General features: G+C 43.2%; 1 protein-coding gene across 12 annotated transcripts in view; it reads right to left on the reverse strand.

Annotated features, from left to right (window-relative positions):
• FOXP1 (forkhead box P1) overlaps positions 1 to 16,387 on the reverse strand; it is a 390,389-nt gene that overhangs the window by 328,943 nt on the left and 45,059 nt on the right. For 11 of the 12 annotated variants that reach the window (XM_075762434.1, XM_075762440.1, XM_075762441.1 and 8 more), the window contains exon 2: positions 14,550 to 14,696. The gene's annotated coding sequence lies outside the window, so the exon portion shown is untranslated. Of the gene's footprint in view, positions 1 to 5,665; positions 5,831 to 14,549; positions 14,697 to 16,387 lie in introns of all 12 variants that reach the window. The other variant, XM_075762435.1, reaches the window with a different exon arrangement.

A 16,387-nucleotide genomic window follows, 5' to 3' on the forward strand; every position in this document is an offset into this window, starting at 1 on the left:
GCATCAAGTAGATTATTATTTTTTGAGAGAGTGGGAAAGAGAAAAAAAAAAAGAGGGGCACAGGCTTAAGGTGTTGTTGATGAATAAAGATGAAAAGAACGGTTTAGGGTGAGAAGTGTTTGTCTAGTGTGACCTAAACCATTCAAACCTCATTTGATAGATGATGGACATTTATTCCCTGCTATGTGTCACTTCAAAGTCTGAGGTTTATATTAAACAAGAAGTCTTCTCCTTCTAACTTGTTCTTCACTTTTTCCCCAGAGTTTATCACACAGCACAATACCTGGAAATGTAATCACATTTAGTTTTTATTATAAAGTCATATGGTCGCTAGTAGTACATATTAGAAGATGCATTTTATTGTTTTTCATTATGTAATTGTGTGCTTCATTGCTTTTCATCTGTTTTTCCTTGTTGTGGGAGGTGACAAAGCCCAGGTAAACTATTTCTCTGGGGATGATGTTCTAAGGGCAGAATGAAACCCACCCACCCACGCTCCGCTCGGACGCAGTGCCACTGCCTTCCCTCTTCTCCGCTCCCCACAGGCGAGGACCAGACTCCTGATAAGCTGACAGTTCATGGTCTGAGACATGGCAAATCCAGCTTTTCCACCCCACAAGGCTTGTCTCTACTCAGAGAAGCCACCAGCAGTAAATACTTGAAGCAAGCAAGGACACCAGGCACAGCAGCAGCTTTAATCACCGGAGAAAAGATTTTGGAAGTCTTGCATTCAAGTCACCCGTGATCCTTGCTCCCACACGCATGCTGAACATCTCACCCGACACGGGTGGCAACGAGCTTGGTGGGTGCAGGAGTCCCACACCACCGTGGACACCACATGGGCAAAGCCATCTCTTAGGAGGGCTCCACACGCCTGCATTTGCAGAGCCATTTGCCCATGGGTTCAGAGATCTCATCCCAAACAAAAAGCTCCCAATTAAAACCAAAAGCAGAAACATACTCTCCCCCACCCGCTGCTTCTGCTTCCCTTGTCATTCAGCGGTTTTCATCCTGGCAAAATCACCCTAGGAGTTACCACTCAAGCCTCCTCCTTCCCATAAGGAAGGAAAACAAAGGGAAAAACATACTGCTAAGATGACATCCACATGCTGCTGGAGCTATTGGAGAGACTCCTGCAGCAGAAGTGGAGATGAGATGCTTGCCCTGGACTAAGCCAGCTGGGATAGCAGGAAGAGCTGCAGAGCGATGCACCAGCACGTCAAAGGCTGAGAATCACAGAGTAAAATTTGAGGACAAAAATAGTTCCCCTTCTTATACCCGGAGAAGAATGTCTTTGCTTTGGATCTTGGTTTGCAACCTTATGAGAAGTTGATGTTTGGAAATAAATAGTCTATATCGTGAAACAAGTTTTCTATAAACAGCTAATGCTACGATTAGTTTTGAATATGGGATTCCTCCTACTAAAAGACATGATCATTCAGTTATAGAAGTTTACATTCCTATACATTAAAACCAAACACATTATGTTAATAAATTATGCAACTAAACTATACTTGATGGGATATGCTCCTATTTAGTATTCACACAAAGCACTGCAGCATTTAACCGCAGGGTAGATTTACTCATTTACTACATCTATTCCTTTAAATGTGCCCCAAAATTTGTTTTCTCAGCACTTGCTCACTAAGATTGCTTTCAATATTGGCTCTTGGGGAGTTCATTTCACTTAGATTCTCTATTAGAAGAGAACACCACAGATTGACTGAAACCGTATTTCTCCACCAGAATGTTGACTCACATGGGAGCAAAAATTATTTCATGCTAGTTCCGGCCCTGACCAAGGACACCACCTCTCCTGTGTGTCCTACTCTGAAAAAAGGGAAATGCCTTTGACCTGAGATGCTCCGGTCCCCTGCACCCCAAACACACAGACCTCTTGCTAGTGCCCCTCCTCTCCCCATCATCAGCAAACTTCCACTACAGCCCAGCTAAGCCCTTGAAGACCCCACAACTGTACATCCAAGCTCAAAGTAGGAAGCTTGAAATCATGCTCCATCAAGTTGCTCCATCTCACTACACCTTTAGAGCTTTAAAAAAAAAAAAATATCAAATTTCTATTCAATTTCTCTCTACACAGCTGCATCTCTAATGAACCCCCATAAAAGTTAGAACTTACATTCGGTAATCATATGCAATTGAAACATCATAAAATGAGAAGTCAAGGAACTGTATGTGGGCTGCAATGACTTGTCTTATTGTATTCATTCCCTTAATAAATATATCTTAAAAATAACCTCACAGTCACACATTTGCAATATAATATAAAAATAACACTGGATTCAAATTATTAAACAGGTAATTTAATAGAACGAGAATTGAAATGTGGGACAGTGAGCAACTTTATGCTATAAGAATAGGATGATTTTAGCCAACACAACTATTTTTCTTTTTTGCATTATCTTTGCATTTGTAATACTACAACATCCACATAACCTTGACACTGTAGTCACCTTAGTAACAAACAAGTGTAACACTCACTTATAATTGAAACCCCAATAGGGTATTTGATTCAAATAAAACAAAAATCAGAGGCCCCTACTCTGTTGCTTTTTTCTTAGTCGCACATACATAGGCTAAAAGGATTTAAAGATAGATATATTTGTACACTATTAAATCTACAAAGCAGAACCATTTAATTTTAATTTAACGCAAAATGGAAACAAATATAACACCTTTAAAAGACACGATGCTAAAAAGAGAAGCAAATTATTTAAGTTCTGGATCAGCGCAGCTTGGCAAATTCACACCACTAAAGGCAAAGATTTGAACCAGCCTTACAGCCGAGAGCAGCAGCTGTGCCAGGAACCCTTGTACCACCAACACCGGCCGGGCAGAGGACACCCTCCACCGTGCCACCGCAGCCCAGCGCCGATGGAGGGGGACGAGTATCCCCAGCACAACCATCCCCGCAGCGGGGCTCTGCCTGGCACGGGCAACGTTCCCGGCTGTACGCTCAGCTCCTGCTTGGCATAGCTGTGTTCATTTAGATTGGAGTGGTTTAGATCAAAGAAAAAGGGCAGAGCTCCCATCAGCGCCCAGAAGAGGAAAGGTCTGAGCCCCTCCAGACCAAGGCCTTTTCCTTCATGATGGCCAAGACCAGACACTTCAAAGAAAGGTACAAGAAACATCTGAATTGAGGGGTTTCACCTCTAGGAAAAGGGGTTTCTGCCTGACCTTTTGCTAGCTTTGTCCTAGAGCAAGAGAATTTATATACTTCCTAATTTGTAAAATTAAATAAAACAAAACTGCTCCTACTCAAGGTACCTCTGGATGTTTGTGATTACTTATACAGCTAAATCCTCTTACTGTTTCACACCTAGTCCTTCGTAGCTAGGATTTAGTTTCATTGAATGATTACCTAGTCCTGTTTCAGGAAAAAAACCCACTTAACTGCAACCCAGGCCATCTGAAGCCACCTTTTACTTCACTCACGTTGGCTTGCTCTCCTCACAACTCCAAAGCCACGAACCTTCTGCCCCTGCAGAAGAGCTGGCCCATCGCCGCCGGTGCACCGGCACAGCCCCAGCCACGCATCCCGCTTGTCAACCGGGGCTTGCCATCTGCCAGGGCTCCGTCCCGGCCGTCACGCTTTTATTAAGTCCCTGATGAGCATGATTCAATTAACGTTGCCTGAAAAGCCGCTACACCGCAAATGAAAGGTGACAAGGAGTTGAGACAGTAGCAGGGGGGCACGGCAGAGGGCAAATCGGCCAGAGGACACGGCAGACCTGTTACCGCGCGTGGCAAAATGGGTTTGATCTGCCTACGTCCGGGGGGCGATGGGGAGGGATGCGGGGGGGAAAAGAGTCTGGAGAAGTGAGACTTTTAGAAAGCTCACCCCACCCCGCCACTGGAAAGGCAAATCGGAAGCGAACGCATGCTTTTTATCGGGTTATTCTGTCGTCAAGTGTTTTGTCTATACGTAGCACCACAGCGCCGATCACCAGCAAATGCCTGATGGAGCAATTAGCTGTACCTTGCTGGAGGCACACAGGATGCCACCGACCCCGCCGGGAGGTCCGTGCCCGGAACAGCTGCAGGAGTGGGCTCCTTCTGCCGGTGGAAACAAGGACTCGGCTAAATGTGGCGAGCTACAAGTTTCTGCAACAACATGCAAGTCTCCAACATGTGGCCCGTAACGTAGCTGTTGCCATGGTAAATATTCATGTTTAGTGAAAAGTGTTAAATCTTGTATCATAAGTTAAATCAGCTGCCAAGACACATTTTCACAAGTAGGGGAATTTTTGTCTTTTCAGAATGGAATGTTTTTCAGTTGACATTGATTTTTCCCAAAAATAAGTCCCCCAGAAAGGAAGCCAATCACACGTGAGGCAGTCCAAGAGCTGAATTACTCTACTCCTTCTCTGAATCATCAACAAGTGTTGTGTGCTAGTGCGTGTGTGTGTACAAATGCACTGTAGCTTCATAAATCCCATCCTCTTATACAAATGAGCAGTTATACAATATATTTGGAATATTAAACTAATTATCCCAGCAGAAATAGCACTGATATTTCATATTTTGGGTGACGAAACTTCAGCAAGTAACTTTTCTAAGGAGGAAGAATCTCAAAAGAAATAATTACGCTTAACTTGCCCTAACCTTTTCACAAATACAAGACTCAATCCTGAGCCTGAATACACAGTTGTTTATGTAGGTCAAGGACAGAAATAGTAAGAGCACATTTACTTGCTTTTATGCTTCTTGTTCAGTATTTCAAAAGAGGACAAATGGGTTTAATACAATTTCAGAAAGAGAGACAAGTTAGAATTAATGCAGAATTGGCTAAAAAACACTTGTTACTTTTATTCATTTAAAAACTGCTGCAAGCACATCTGACCGTTATCAGTTCAGGATCTGCAAAATTACATCTATGTGTCCTTCCACTCTTCAACTACTCAAAATTGGCTCATTCTAGCATCTTATGGTTAAATCTTCCGTATTTAAAGCAAAATGCATTTTCAACAGAAGGTTCTTTAGAATAAAGGGGGAAAATTGTAATTCGGTAATTAGCCCAATTGCATTCAGAGCAGGGTAAATAACTCCTCTGATAACAGAGCAACAAAGCAGAACCAGTCCTAAAGTCTGAACAGAAAAGACAAAGCACTCCTCTGCTTCAACGCTCTGCAAGCAAAATAAAACCACAAACAGCAATGACCCTTTTGCTTTCTCTGCCCAAGCTCCACGCCAGGGAGAACCTCTCCCACTGACACACGTAGGGAGGACGCAGCCCCCAGACCAGCCCTGCAGCTCCCGCAGATGCATCCCTGCCCTGTCGAGCAGTGGAGAGCTCTTTCTCAACGTTGGGTTTTCCTCTTCCACATCTCTCTTCGAGAGCCACAAACTGGATTTCACCTTGGTTGTGTCTTCTGCGGTGAGGACTTCGCTCAACAGATTCCTTTCTTCTTTACCTACCTCTGAGTAGCAACAGCCAGCAGCCAGTCACATCCTCGTTTCTAAGTTAAGAAACACTTCTGATTCCTCCTCCTCTCTCTAATTATTGCTCCACAATCGATCTGCTGTACCCCGTGCCAGAATCGCACCTTAGTTCCTCACCGCTAGTCATTAAAACTCAAACTCTCCTCCCATCTTCTCCACAAAAGACATTTTCTAGCAAGCAAAGCTACTGCTTACATTCTCTTACCTCTTTCTCTACTGAAACCAGCTCTACTGAAAGGCTGAAGCTTATTTAGCACTCCCAGCTCTCTACTTGTCTCTTTCTTTTATTTTACATGGTTCAATGTTCTCATTCTGCCTTCTCTCCTTCTTTCTCCACCTCAGCGCTACAAAAAGACATCTTCTGTGACACCTTAAAAAAAAAAGATCGCTGAATTAACATGACTTGCACTGCATGGTATTTTCAGACCAGCCATTTGCTAATGTCACAAACACAATTAGGAAGTCAGGGAAAGATCTTACAGGAGCAGATGAAAGCTGCAGAGATAAAATGGAAAGTTTTTACCTGCCAAGCTCTCAGGTTAGGGTTCTAGGTTGCCCTCGGATCTAATAAAGGTATAAAAGAGCCATATTAAGGAGATGTATAGTCCCATTGCTGTAAACATCAAGCGTGGCTTTTTCCGTCCTCCTATAGACACAGATTTTTGCTTCTGTGCTTTGCAGGCTGGTAGCCATAGGTGGTTTAATTTCTCGATATTAAAAAAAAGCTCAGAGCATTACTGACAATTAAAAACAGCTTTTACACATGCACAATAACGCTTCTCATGCTTTAAAAAAAATAATATGCATATCCATATTACCATCATAATAAGTGCCACAGAGTGACATGATATGATTGAGTATAATGGCTCCTTTGGAGCCATTATGGTCGATCAGTAAATAATACACTTTTGAAATTGTCTAACTACATATTTACACTTGTCAACTCTCATAGACTTCAGTGACAGAATTTCAAAGAAACACTGTAAAAAACTGTAAGAACACTAAACCACGAAAACATTACGCTGAAGTAGTATTAAGGTTTGACTTAAACCCACAAAAACATGGAAATTCCAGGTTAAGGCCAAATCTCCAAAAATGACACCGTCTTTAGTTCACTGAGCCGTACTCAAGTGCCTGCGTTGGTCCGGGCAAAGCGAGGGATGCGGCAGGGTTGGGCTGGAAGGCCAGGGACCGTGGGGTCATGGTGGTCCAGGGCATCAGGTGAGCACCGAGCCATCGCAGAGGGCTCTGCCCACCGAATTCGCAGCCGAGAGCCAGCCCGCCCACAGCGGCTTAGCTGTTCAGCAGGACACCACTTTATGGTATTTTAAAAAAACAAAGCCTGGACCTTTTCTCTGTTTATTCAGATGAAATTCCCAATTAAGCTGAGAAGAATTAGTCTTCGCTTAGTTTGGAAGAGGCCCCATTGAGACACTGGGAGTTTTGCCTAGCTGAAACACACGGAGAAAAACTTCAGGCTTTGACCCTAAAAAGGCATTGTCAAAAAAATATGTTAAACAAACATGACAGCAGAACATTAATATCCCAAAGATTCACTCCATGTGGGAAAAGAAGAGACGGGGAAGAAGGATGTTTTTTCAAGAGTAAAATAATGGGCTTGGCGTTGGCTTTTTTAATTGATAATTTTGTCTCTCTCTTGTTCAGCTGTAGTCACTTTTGCTCCGAGCAGCGGTGGCAGCAACTTTATTGGTTCCAGTAGAGCTCTGCTGAAAACAATAAGCATCAAGCCCCCAAACACCATCTGTCTTTCTGCGAGGCTCACATCCTGCTGCCCCGGAGTCAAGGGGATAATGAATGCTTGCGAGACGTCAAGAGCAGCCCCAGTCCCGCGGCACCTCCTTTGCAACAAAAGGACCCCAAATGCTTCAGATGCTCTGCGCTACAGTCCTGAACCATGCTGTAAAAAGCAATGATAAATATTTTCCTAGAGCAAAGGTCTTCCTTTCATATATATATATATACACACACACACACACATATATATATCTCTCCTTGCTCAAACTTATCTATTACCTAGCTTGTGAGAACAAAATCCATAAAGGCTTGGCACAGCAGACTCTTGAAGTTGTTTGAAGACACAACCACCACACCCCTGTCAAGAGGGAATTACAGCTCGGTTTTATAGTCAACTCTCCCTTCGACTGGCTGATGACAGAGCAGCCTCCCTCTATCCTCAGCATCTGGGATTTTACAGCCGCTGTATATAAATGGGATTTTCATGACAAACAACTCTGTATTTGGTTTCCTTGTATATCTGAAAGCGAGAATGATCTCTTAAGGCTCTGCTGGGAAGGAGTATTAATGAAGACAAAGAGTATTTCAGGCTATTTTCCCCAGAGGCATTATCACGATGACAATATAATGACTTTGTCCTACGCAAGTACTTTAAGTCCACGTCCTCCTCCTGAAGCAGCTCTTCAGGGCCCTCTGTATGCACACTCCACGCGATGGCCCTCGCAGCCCCCTCCCTGCGGCCGGCATCCCACCATCCCACGGCTGCCCGAAGAGGACAGGATCTGCCATCGGCTCGGAGAGCTTTCTCCAGTCTCTCATTTCATAAGCCCTCCCTGGAGATGTTTGCTTTTGTCTAAATATTATAAACCATGGTACGACAAAGATTTAATAAACCCTGTTGCCTTTTCACTTTGCGCAGCGTCTGTCTCCTCTCACCCTACCTCACGGTTCATGCAAACGTCAGAGTGAAAACAGTTTCTACATCTCCTCAGGTCGCCCCAGAGTGATATAAGCAAAGGTAAACAAACTACTGAAGTCTGGGTATTTTTACTTCAGATGGGATGTAAATCAGTAGATGAAAGCTGAGAATAAACTGGCAATACGAGGCCAGCTTATTAAAGTTTCCTCCCCCAGCTCAGTGTTCCTTCGGTGTAATATAACTGACATAACCCTATACTAAGGGAAAAACAAAAAGAAGCCAACCCAAAGAGAGATAAATATTTCCCCCAAAGTCAAAGACACTCTTCCTTCAAGATGTTTGGCCAACTCTTACAGAAAGCGAAAAGCATTTCCCTACCAAAGGCAGAAATAGTGATCTGTAAGAACTCAGGAGGAGATCGGACACCACGTCGAGTGCTCGGGATGGCCACAAGCTTCACGTGGGACACCCCAACAAGGAGACCAGACACCATGAGTGCCTGGGATGGGCACAAGCTCCATACGGGACACCTCAACGCAGCAGAATCTGGGATAAAGAAGGCGCTCGGTTCCTGCCATACCACATACACCACTTCTCAAACAACAACCAGGGCAAGAGCTTCATCCCAGGGCTCAAATCAGAAAATGACTGGTCCTGTGTAGAGCTGAAAGCCCCTGGGAAGATGGGTTTTTAAGAGCAGCAGCTCCAGCTGCCACCTAATTGTCTGACCAGTGGGTGCCCCAAACCCACAACTTCCTCACGTCATTATCTCCTGTAGAAAGATGTTATGTACTCCCACTCTTCCCTCCCTGCCTCCTTGTTTTAAAGCTTTCTGGCTGCTGGTGAGGAAATGAGTCTGCCTTGCTTTACCTTTCTCTCCATCACCTTGCTGTCTGTGAGGACTGGTGAGAAAATGTTTCAGCTGCTCTTACACTTCCACAGCATCCATTTCCTGAGGCCCTTATGGAAAAAAAAGGCTGTCTCCCATCTCCTGCTGACGATAGATTTATCAGATAATAGCATGAAGCAGGAATGATCCTGTAAAGCTGTTACCAATACCCAAAGGTATCTGAATAGCAGCAGTGAGACAGCGACCACGCTTGTTGCATTCACCCACCGATGGACAAAGGCTGAACAGCAACCAAGGGACCAGCAAAGCCTGTCTAGTAAAAAGCGTATTGTTTCTTTAACTCGCCATGAGTAGTTGTATGGTTTTTCTGATTTTCTATGTGCACATTGTATTTTTTTTTATTATTTTAAGTTAAAACCTACTGAAATTCAATGGCTCCAGATACAGCAGTGCCAAGGAAAAGGAGCCTGTGGTCCCTGAGAGGGACTTTTCTCAGTGCTGGCTTGACACATAAAATCTGTTTCTTCAATTATGTCTTCCCTTTTACCTATTTTAGATGTGATGGTGTGAAAACATAATAAAAGCCCATGGAAAGAAAAATCAAGGAAGTTGAGAAAGCACTCTTCAGATCGTATTTAGAGGCCTTGGCTCACAAATGCTTTAATATCAGGAGGATAGCCACTTGCACACCCCAGCTCTGCCCCTGCGCCACGCCAGCGAGCGCAGGCTCTCACGCCTTCCCAAAGCACCAGCATCTCCATCTCCAGCAGTGTAACAACTGCCCTGTTCAATAAAACCACAGTTATCGCAATGCAAAACTCCAGCTACAAAACTCACTTTGCACATTAACACTCTGCACCCGATGAGGCGCCCATGTTTTACAAGAGTTTATCGTAGACACACTTGCGATCCACGCAAATTCAGAACTTCACCATGCCACGTGACGTCTCTGCTGTGCTGCTCCTAGCTCAAAATACGTCTTAAAGCATCTGAAGTATCAACTAAGGCATTTTAATCACTCATTCAAAAACTCTACCAAGCCAGGGTGAAGCCTTGCAGATAAAACCTCTGCTCAGGACTAACACTTCACACAGCAAAATCTTCTCCTCTTAAGTGATTTATCAAAATAACGGATGTTATTTGTATGATAAAATACATCAGTTGAAAAATTGTCCCAAGGAAGTCATTATAGTCATAGCAAAGTCAGGGCTTGTTCTACTTCTGCACCAAAATTCTGTATTTGGTTTCATAAATATCAAGCAATGAAAAATATCGCTAATTTGGCCAGGATGAAAGTCTACTAATAAAGTCCTCATTCTAGGTGTGAGAAGATTTTTTTACTCAGAAGGTGTGAAATTCTCCTTTCTCTTGCTGATGAGAAATGCCCCTTGATGCCCCATTTCCTCCAGGACACAGCCAAAGTGGAAATAATTTTCAAAACTAGTACGTACACGGAGTAACATGGTTAACATCATCCAATGAATTTAGATCCACCTACACGGTATAAATATATCTAGATAAACTGTCACCTTCAGCAGAATTCATTAAAATAATGTTGTATCTTCCTTGTTAAATGTAATTTTTTTAATTGAAATTTAATCTTACTGTATTATTTGGTAGATTTTTAATTGACATTTGTAGTAATTAATTGGTAAGCATTACAGCTTTGTCTGAAGAATTTAAAACTAAATTTGACATCGAGATTGGCCAGCCACTGCTGTGAGGTGCCTGCTGGGAGCATTTCATCATCCTCCCAGCCCCTCCTGCTGATCAGAGGTGGGAGATGATGGTCTCTTTCTTACAGTCATGAATTACATTACTAATGTATTCCATTACCACCACGCAAATGTCATGTTAATTCCTGATCATCATCAAGTCAGACAATGGTTTCCATGCTGGCACCCAGCCAATTAGCGGTGTGGAAAAATATTCCGCCAATTATATAACTTGAATTAGGTTAAGGACTCAAGAGAAAGCAAAATAAATGCTTTGAAAATACTTCTGAGATAAAATGTAAGTTGACACTGTCTTCATGTGCTATAGCCGACGTTATACAATCTGATAGGCAGCTGCCAACATTCATAACTGTTTATTAAATCTAGCCTCTCTTTATGGTGGCAGCTAAGATCTGTATTTTTACCAATATTAGGTTCATTGTGTTATGAAAAAAGACCAAAATACTTAGGAGCATTCACACCAGCTTATAAAACACATTATGTAGTATATTAAATTGTTAAAATTACTTCTTCTTTCCTCCCCCCCACCACGAGAAAGTTCCACGGACAGAAAAGTTTCAGAAAAAACAAAGTCTTTCCATAGCCACGGATGCTTTACAGAAGCAAGGCAGATCCTACGAGGACAGAAGTGCCATCTCTGGGCTGCTGCCACCTCCCTGCTGTGGAGCTCTGCCGGGGGAGGCCAGGCTCGGCTCCCGGAGCTCTGCCCGTCTCCCCCCACCTCACCGACACACATCTGACCTGCACCGCAGCTGCAGACGAACCCCTTTGGCGTTTGCTCCCTGGCTATCACAAGAAGCATCACGGGTAGATAAAGCCGTCTGTGTAACCAGGAGCCCGTCCACCGGAGAAGAGGACGGCAGCAGGAGTGGGGCATCCCTGCAAGAGAAGGTCACCACGAAGCCTGGTGGCAATGCCTCCGGACGTGTGGGGACACAGCAGGTTTCTGACATTGTGTTAGCTTGGTGTGTGCAGCGCCGGGCCCTGCCAGCAGCGCGATGTGCCGGCAACTCACTGCACGACCAGGTTTTTAGTACCACCCCATTATTTTGATTTGTTCTGTTCTTAACTCAATTTATCGTACAAGCATGGTTATCTCCAATTTAAAAACGTACACAGCACCAGTTCCTCGACTTTAAAAATTTATAACTATGAGCAATTTGTTAAAACCTTTTACCGTATCTTTCTGTCTCATTTTCCTAGGTGCTGCAATGAGGCAATTCACTGTTCTGGCTGCTTACCCTAGATGACCTTTGCCTGCCATAAAATGGTATACAACTAAACGCTCTGCTTTAAATAAAACTCTTGCCTCTTCGAAAGGGCCCGTGCATTCAGTCAACACAATCAGCAGAAACCACATTTGGTTACTCAATAAGCTGGAAACTTCTAAAACGCGTAGGGCGGTGAATGAATTCCTGACATCACCAGGGACACTCGAGTGGGGAACAAGAGAGACCGCTGAGAAGTGGCTCTTGCTGCAGCCGGAGAAAGGATCACTCCTTTAAGCTGAACTCTCAAGGAAAACGAGAACAAAAACTGAATTAGCTCAACACGTACCCTCTGCAGTCAGCACATTGCTAGGCAACTTACCATCTCTTGATAGAATTATGGTGGAGGGCTGGTCGTACATCAGGGTTAAGATGAACACAAGCACCAGTTTTGGCCAACTGCTCCTTTCCAGTGGGACTGCTCAATGCTTGGTCATTTCATATTATTATTTTGCAATGTTTTCTAAGCACCTAGAGAGTCTAATGCATTCAGAAGGTATTTTAAAGCTATTATGCGACATGAAAATTTTAAGATAACTGGAAGTAAGTGAATTTTAAGAGGAACAGCACGAGTCTTTTTCTTTGTTCAAGCCAGCATCTGGAGAGAGTTAACAATCCTTCTTTTCGTTGCTTTTATTTTTTAATGCTGAAGCTATCCAGAGGGCACGCTACTCGAACACTTTGTCTTTACTCAGGATGCTGGTCGGTCACAGCTCCATACCTCCATCACTCACCCTGTTATGTCACGGGGATGCTTCAAAACGCCCTGGTTCTTCCCTTTGCCACCGCTGAGACCAGACACACAGTCCTGTTAGAGGGAGTGCCGCAGGGCTATCACAACACCCGGTGATGTCACACTTAACCTATGCCAGCCTTAGCGGGGCCTTCGTCTTTAATAGTGACTTGCATAGTAAGATTTGGGACTCCAGGCATTATTTACAGTTATTAAAGAAGTATTAAGCAAATGCACAGACTGCTTTAAATAGAGGTATGTACCTTGCACATAACCCCAAGTTTTCCATGCATACTTCATAGGCACAAAGAAATAATTAATTAGCTAACCACTGTGATTAAAATCAATTGATTCATATGTGACAGAGCGGTGAGAAATTTTTGCATCACTGGAGAAGTCTGAAATTGGTCCCTGTCTGGGGATCTCAGTCATATCAGCGAGGCTGGTAACTCAGACATGAAGGAAATGGTAAGAATCTCTCTCCTGCGTGCACACTTTGAGCTGCCATATGGGTTTATTCAACTGTTTACTACACCAGTCGGTAAAAAGTGAACAGCTATTATAATCTTTGCTAAATGACATGGTAATTATGCTACCTCTGGAAAAAAAAGAAAAAATGGAAACTTTAACAAAAAAAAGAAATCACAATTCACTGATGTGTGAATTCTTGGGTTTTACAATCTTTGAATTGAAATTCACACAGAGGGATATTACATATATAATAGAAACCTGAATTTCTTTTAAAAAACAATTTGTGCTCCCATTTCCTACACAATTTAACTATGCAGATTTCCTAGTTTTGAAAGATTTCTTACATAAACCTTCCAATTTTCCTGTAAAATCAGATGATTCTGGTTTTCCCAACCTCTTAGTCTTCTGATTAATGAAGAAATATTGCCCCTCCTCTTGCCCCAGTTACTAAATAAGAGAGGCGACAGCAGCAGGCAGGTATGAGGAGAGGGCACAGGAAGGCTCCCCGTTCCAGGCTGCTGGGGGACAGGGACAGGGACAGCTGGGGAAGGCACAGCCACCACTCATTTGGCACAAAAGGGACCAACAGGCTTCTCGGATGGCTAATGCCACAGGGAAATGGCAACTGCCAGTTAACAGAGAAGGGGTCACTCCACACCACCCTCTTCTCAAGCTTGACCAAGTGCACCCTAGCCAGAATTGGCTATTAAATGCTCTGTCCCGGTGTTCCTCCAGGCCAGGCGTCGCAGCACCAATGCCACGCTGAACCGGGCAAGCGCATGCGACGAGACAGCTCTCCTGTGTACCAGTGACACCATTTTGTCACTGGGATGCAAGTGCGGCAAACAGTGTAGCTAATTATTTGTTGGCAATGGTTCCTTTGAGAGTCCATCATCTGACACATGATGGAGAGGAGACCTCTCCATATTCATATTTAATCACGACATGAATTGCCCACATAAGCATGTTTAGACCCTGTCGATCTGCAAGGCTTCACTTCTTGGCAGTGGATTCGCCTGCATCACTGAACTCCAGTTTCAGCACCAAAGACCTCATAGCTCATAGGATTTGAGGGGATGGAGAGAAGAAAGAAAGGAAGAGAGTATTTTTTCTGTATTGATAATATTTGGTATCACTGCTATTTTGTTACAATCAAGGGGTTTTTTTATTATTTTTTTAAAAAGAATAGTGGTGACTTGCTTTTAAGCACAGACAATACAAGGAAAAAAAAAAAAAAAAAAAAAAAAAAGAAACCCAAAAGCCCACCGTATTAAAAAGGGGAGAAAAGGGTGAGGGAAAGAGAGATTGTAAGAAAGGATAAGTGAGAGTTACTGCAAACTCGGCTTTGACGACTCACCAGTTTTACTTGCAGGCATCACACATATCCTCTCATGACTCAGGGCAAATATGGGAAAGGATCATAGAATCATAGGATCATCGAAACCCTTATCATGGCAAATGTGTCTGGAAGCCGGAGTCACTCAGAAAAAATGTTCTCAGGAGACTGAAAGACAAAAACATGTTTTAAAACTTCACTCAGTTAGAATCATATCAAAGACTACCATTTTCCTTTGAAAATAAAAGATGGTTATAAAGGCTTGAGGTGGAGGGAGCGTTACAGGAGTATTTCTGCGTATCAAACATTACTCTATCACACAGCAGACTTTATTTGGCTTTAAATAAAAACGAAACTTAGAATATTAAGAAAGGTTTTCAAAGACACACTTATTTCACATTTGCAATGTGCTCCTCCGACAGGCAAGCTTATGTTCCTTCTAAATACCAAACTGTGTCACCATCCAAATCCATATTCTGCTCAAAAACACTGCACTGTGCACAAAATCCAGATACTTTAACCTACTTTGCATTATCAAAATATAAGAGTCTTTGAATTTCTGAAATATTTACACTCTGCCTTCACTCACTGCATCCTGATAAAACCTTAACAAAATGTAGAATCTCTTGTTAGCAATAATCTTTCCTCCGAGATAAGGAAAAACACATATAAAAACTATTTGATGTTCAGGGTGAAAAGGCAAAATTTGCAAACATCAGTTAAGAAATACCAATTAGTATGTTTTTTTCCTCAGCTATTAGTAACACAGATTGAGTTTAAGCTTAGCTCAGAGGAAGCTGCTCACTGTATAAATGAAACATCCACTTTACTAATAAAGGTATTTTAAAATAAAATATATAATTTTTTCACTGGCCAAGTATCCACACTGCGTAAAAACTCATATTCAGAAATAGGAACAGAGGTGTTCCTGGGGCTGTGGTGCACAACCATCGCACCCAGGAAACCCCAGGGGATTTAAACAGCAGCTCCAGTGCCTGCCCAAATTGGGGGAGGGCACTCGCTGCCCTAACGGATGCACCAACGCCCGGGAGAGCCTCTGCTCCCTGGACCGCTACGCAACAGCGACCTGCAGCAATAAACCCCAGAGGAGAAAACAAACTTTGCAACAGATGAAAATGTCCAGAGGGACTGGAGTAGGAAAAAATATGAAAGCAAAAATCATGTGTGGTCCTTCTGACCCCTTCACTCCCCAATCCTCTCCCTCCATAGCACCCCCAAGGCGGTGGCTGCTCCCAGCCTTTCCACATCTACCAGCACTTTGGCAACAGCACGAACAGCCACCTTCAAATTAACCTCCTGGAGTTAAATATTTTGGCAGCCCACTGCAGTCTTCCTGAGGAACACCTGGAAGTTTCTGTCCTAGCAACAACTGCATGAAATTTCCTAAGACAAAAACCAGGTACTTCTCTGGCCTTGGGGCTTTCTCCCATTTTTTGCTGAATGCAATGCAACAGCTCAAAGATCACAAGAGTTCAGAAAGCTAAATATAGGGATTATGCGACCCTATTATAAAACTCTGCTACACAATAAAAACAGACCCAAAAGGGGTTTTTAAACAGAATTTATGCTAAACATGACTTCTTTTTCAGAGACTCTGAAATACCTGCAAACCAAAAGTGACCTGCATCTTGCATCAGTTGTATTTTATTCATGAGGAGCAGAGCACTTGAGAAGCAACTGAGCAGTGTCAGAAACACACATCCGAAGCTCGCTTTATTGCTGCGCTTGATGACAGATATGCAGATGGGTATGTAGCCGAGCAGAAAGCTGCATCTACACGTGTTGGGGTGAGATTTCTCCAGCTGACCTGCTGCCCCCCCAGTATTCAACTGCTTAGT

The sequence above is a fragment of the Balearica regulorum genome, chromosome 10, assembly GCF_011004875.1.
Source record: "Balearica regulorum gibbericeps isolate bBalReg1 chromosome 10, bBalReg1.pri, whole genome shotgun sequence".
Taxonomy (NCBI): domain Eukaryota; kingdom Metazoa; phylum Chordata; class Aves; order Gruiformes; family Gruidae; genus Balearica; species Balearica regulorum.